Source organism: Podarcis liolepis (assembly GCF_965112155.1).
Source record: "Podarcis liolepis genome assembly, chromosome: 6".
Taxonomy (NCBI): Eukaryota; Metazoa; Chordata; class Lepidosauria; order Squamata; family Lacertidae; genus Podarcis; species Podarcis liolepis.
The window spans coordinates 2,236,706-2,242,122 of NC_139559.1; the positions used below are offsets into that span (position 1 = coordinate 2,236,706).

Sequence of the window (5,417 nt, forward strand, 5' to 3'; positions counted from 1 at the left end):
GGCTCGGTCCTGTATACCTGAAGGAGCATCTCCACCCCCCATCGTTCAGCCCGGACACTGAGGTCCAGCACCGAGGGCCTTCTGGCAGTTCCCTCACTGTGAGAAGCCAAGTTACAGGGAACCAGGCAGAGGGCCTTCTCGGTAGTGACACCTGTCCTGTTGAACACCCTCCCATCAGATGTCAAAGAGAACAACAACTACCAGACTTTTAGAAGACATCTGAAGGCAGCTCTGTTTAGGGAAGCTTTTAATTTTGATGCATTACTGTATTTTAATATTTTGTTGGAAACTGCCCAGAGTGCCTGGGGAAGCCCAGCCAGATGGGTGGGGCATAAATAATAAATTATTATTATTTGGATGTCTTTAAATGAGGATTGGACAAATTCATGGCAGAGGAGAGGGCTACCCAAGGCTACCTGTCACGGTCTGGTTCACGGGTGATCAAAGTCCCGGCAGGGGACATTGGGACTGGGGGCAAGATGGCGGGGTGGGAGCAGGAACGGGAATCCAGAAGCCAGGAGTCAGGAGTCAGAAAGCCAAGAGTCTGAAGGTCAGAGAGCCAGGAGTCAAGTAGCCAAGGGTCTGAGGATTAAGAAGCAAAGAGTCATGAAGTCAGGGGTCCGAGGTTCAAGAAGCAAGGAGTCATCAAGTCAGGGGTCCGAGGTTCAAGAAGCAAGGGGTCAAGGAGTCAAACACAGCAAGGCAGGAAGCGTGTTGCTGTGGCAAAGAGCCAAAGGGAAAATGCTGACCTTATATCCCTTCCCGGCTCTTGCCACCAGATGCTGTGAGTTACCAATCGGCCTCACCTGTGTGGCCGCGCCTTGCCTCCCCAGAACAAACTTGGGAAGGCCCCAGTCCTGCAAAGTCCTACTGGTCACAGGGCCTGGCTCCTGCACGCACACCTGACACTACCCTAACAGCCCTCTAGTCCAGCATCCGGTTCTCAAAGTGGCCAATCAGATGCTTCTTCCCACAAGCAGAAACTGAGCACAAGAGCAGCCCTCTCTCCACCTGTGGTTTCCAGCATCCGGAATTCAGAAGCATCGCTGCCTCCAGGGCGCAGCAGAGCCATTGTGGCAATAGCCATGGAGAGCCCTCTCCTCCTCCATGAATTCGCCTAATCTTCTTTCAAAGCCATCCAACTTGGTGGCCATCACGGCCTCATGAGGGAGGGAGTTCCGCAGCTCAACTGCTCACTGTGTGAAGTGTGGGAATGGTCAGGGTGGAAGGAGATGATATATTGTTTATTACTATCCTTCCTAACTTGCGCTAGCAAGTTCCTTTACTTAGCAGAGTTTACATTCCCCTTTTTACATGCACAGCAGATAGCTGGTTGCAGGCATGTGTGAGCCTCTCACTTGTATACAATTCAGTCTGTCTCAGATTAAATTGTACGTTCCTGGTAAACTCCCTTCAATCCCTTGAAGAGAACAAAGGCACAAACCATGTTAATAAGATTAGTTTAAATAAGGTTAGGATTTATGTTTGTTTTTTTGTTTACGTGTTTAAAAATTTGGTGGAAAACTAATAAAAAAAATATGGGGGGAAAATAAAAGAATAAAGACATGACACTCTTATTCGGTCAATAAAAGAAGTTTACTCACATCAGTTCACAGTTGGATTCCTGAAGGCAGACATAGATACATGTGGCTCTACCCCATATGGGGGGATAATCCCAGTGCTTCTGCTAGCTGAGAAGCTGGCAGAGCAGTCCTAGCTAAAAAGCTACTCCAACAATGGAGGAAGTCAGAAAGAGTGGCAGCATGCCTTGTCCTATTGTGACCTGGACAGGTAAGGTCATGCCCACCTCTAGTCACATGCAGAGGAGGGATGCTCCAGCCAGGAGAAAATGCATGTCTTCTCTAGGAAAACAAGGAATGTTGTGTTTGACTGCTCCCAGTGGATTACATCCTACTTGAAAGACTCTTTTATCTGCCTGAATCTTCCAACATTCAGCGTCATTAGATGCAGGTGAGTTTTAGCGTTATGAGAAAGTGGGGCAGGGTGTCCCATTTTACCCTGCTGACACCCCTACCCCCACCTACCTGCCTCTGCTCCCACTGGGGCAGAAGTTGCACTGCCATAGGCACCCATTTGGGACAAGGTCACACTGATTTGGTGTGAGATCTTGCCCGAAACGGACCCCACCTTGCCCCCTGGGGTGCTTCTGCCGCCTGAAGCAGTGGCCTCACCCTGCCTAACTGGCTGACTCCATGAGAAAGGGAGGAAAACATTAATTTGCCCCCTTTCTCCAGTGCCACGGAGAGGTGGCTGCTTGTCCCTGCGGCTACCTTGAGTATGAACGCCCAGTGTGAACTGCCATCATTCATTCAGGTGACAAGATTATCCTTTTTCTTCTCTTCTGGATCACAGCCCTGGATTCAATTTATCGGAATCGGCCCTCCCTGGGAAAGGCAGCCGATCCATTTGCTGGAGAACAAAAGACAAGAGCCCGTGCCCCTCCCCTCGACCTTCTCCCGGGAATCCTGACACGCGGAGAGGCTTTGATGCTCTAATGTCTCTTTTATTCCCTAACAAACGACACCAGAAAAATCTGCCTTTCCTCTGACAGCTGCTTCATCTGTAGCGCTGTAAACCTTGCTCTGTAATCAATAGATGTGATGTGGACAAGCCTCACCTTTTATGCTAAAGCCCTTAATGGGCCAGGAAGGAGGAGAGGTGCCCAGGGGGACCCAGAAATCAAATACAGGGAGATAGAAAAAAAAGAAGAGTCTGCTTGCTCCATTTTTTTTATGCCAGCAGGCCTGTTTTCCACCTTCGTTGAGGAACTAACTAGACATTCCTGCCGCTCCATCTCTTTCCCTCCCTCCCACTTTCTTGTACCATCGAAACACAACAAATGAGGATATCGCAGAGTTGGGAGGGGTTCAGAAAAGGGCTGCCAGAAATGATCAAGGGGTGGAGAGACCCCCCCAGGAGGAAAGGGGGCAACATTTGGGAATTTTTTAGTTTAGAGAAAATAATAACAATAATTTATTATTTATACCCCGCCCATCTGACTGGGTCTCCCCTGCCACTCTGGGCGGCTTCCAACCAAATATCAAAAACAATACAGCGTCAGACATTAAAAACTTCCCTAAACAGGGCCGCCTTCAGGTGTCTTTTAAAAGTAAAATAGTTGTTTATTGCCTTGACATCTGGTGGGAGGGCGTTCCACAGGGTGGGCGCCACCACCGAGAAGGCCCTCTGCCTGGTTCCCTGTAACCTCACTTCTCGCAGTGACGGAACCGCCAGAAGGCCCTCGGAGCTGGATCTCAGTGTCCAGGCTGGACGATGGGGGTGGAGACACTCCTTCAGGTATACAGGACCAAGGCCGTTTAGGGCTTTAAAGGTCAGAACCAACACTTTGAATTGTGCTCAGAAAAATACTGGGAGCCAATGTAGGTCTCTCAGGACCGGTGTTCTATGGTCCTGGCAGCCACTCCCGGTCACCAGTCTAGCTGCCGCATTCTGGATTAATTGCAGTTTCCGGGTCACCTTCAAAGGTAGCCCCACGTAGAGCGCAAGTTAGAAGAGACATGATAGAAGTTTTTACTGAAGTAGTCAGATATCAACACCGACCTGGCGCAACCCCCTCCCCAACTCTCTGGAAGAAAGGCAGCCCCTCGTGCAACAGCCACTTTGCATTAACCCTGCATGCCATTCATGGCTGCAGAATAACGACTCCGACAGATCTACTATTTCGGAAGCAAGTCCAAGCATTTAATGGCAACGTTGTTAGAAAGAGTGGCATCCTATTTCTCTCTCTCCCCCCGTGTTTTAAAAATCACACTATATTTTGAACGGTTCCACCAAGCAACGAGATTAATGGGTGGCGGAGTTTGCAAAGATTGCCTGCGATAAATAATTGGTGGAGAAGCGAGGAGGCAGGTGGCAAAGTTTCGCATTGGGCTGCTCCTGGGTAACGGATCACTCTTTGCTTCGGGGCTCATCAGTCTCTTGAAAATCTACACAGGCAGGTTTTTTGCCTCTCCAACTGAAGGAACCATGCCTTTTCACCTCCTCACGTTCCCAAAGAAGGGAGCACTGAATTTCCTTGGCCTGAGATGGTGCAGGATGGAAGGGGGAAGATATCTGGATTCTTTGCTTCAAGCTAACAAGGGCGGATTTTGCATGAACTCACTGCAAAACTGCAACATTCCCTACGCATCTGCACATGCTTCCATCCTCTTGAAATTCAGCAGCAGCCAAGATATTTGGCAAGACAAGGATTTCAGAAAACTGCAAGACTTTTTTTTAACCTACAGGAAAGTCAAGCATCCCTAACTAGGGCCCATCCAGACTCACCCGGAAAATCCACATTTCACATCACCGATTCATCCCCGTGTTAGTGCAAATATCAAAAACAATACAGCGTCAGACATTAAAAACTTCCCTAAACAGGTGTCTTTTAAAAGTAAAATAGTTGTTTATTGCCTTGACATCTGCTGGGAGGGCGTTCCACAGGGCGGGCGCCACTACCAAGAAGGCCCTCTGCCTGCTTCCCTGTAACTTGGCTTCTCGCAGAGAGGGAACCGCCAGAAGGCCCTCGGAGCTGGATCTCAGTGTCCGGGCTGGATGATGGGGGTGGAGACGCTCCTTCAGGTCTACTGGGCCTTTGAGGCCGTTTAGGGCTTTCAAGGTCAACACCAACACTTTGAATTGTGCTCGGAAACATACTGGGAGCTAGTGTAGGTCTTTCAAGACCAGTGTTTCTGTGGTCCCAGCAGCCACTTCCAGTCACCAGTCTAGCTGCCGCATTCTGGATTAATTGCAGTTTCCGGGTCACCTTCAAAGGTAGCCCCACGTAGAGCGCAGGTTAGAAGAGACATGACAGAAGTTTTTACTGAAGTAGTCAGATATCAACACAGGCCTGGCACAACCCCCTCCCCAACTCTCTGGAAGAAGGGCAGCTACTTTGCATTAACCCTGCATGCCATCCAGACTCACCCGGAAAATCCACATTTCACATCACCGATTCACCCCGTGCTAGTGCATACCTGAGTGATTTATATTCAGACGCGATTTCAGCCAGGGATTTGGGGGTCTGTTCTCCTTGCTTTCTACTATTTGCTCTTTCAAGCAGCCCTGCCGCCTGCAGCAGCTGCTCCACTTCAAAAACGCCCTTGTCGAAAGAAGGGAAACATGGACAAAGGTGTCCAGAGCACGATGGCAGAAGCCAAAGGCAAAGGACAACTTCCTGCCTGCTTGATCTGACTTCACTTCATTTGTAAGCCAGGAGGAACATGGCTGAGGACTCCCACCTTGACCTACGAACAAATATGGTCAACATAGTGACTCGGGGCACCTGAATACTTTAATAACTTGGAGTAACAGGGGAACCTTGTCTTGTTTAACCATTATGTCTGTACTATAGCTGCAGCCACTGCCACCTACGCAGCAAAACAGCCCTGTGG

At 49.4% G+C, this 5,417-nt stretch overlaps 1 long non-coding RNA gene across 1 annotated transcript; it reads left to right on the plus strand.

Annotated features, from left to right (window-relative positions):
• Positions 1-1,661: 1,661 nt before the first annotated feature.
• Positions 1,662-5,270, plus strand: LOC310708922. Its single transcript, XR_014527215.1, has 3 exons — positions 1,662-1,971; positions 2,374-3,669; positions 4,303-5,270. It is a non-coding gene; the product is annotated as an uncharacterized lncRNA (long non-coding RNA).
• Positions 5,271-5,417: the final 147 nt, after the last annotated feature.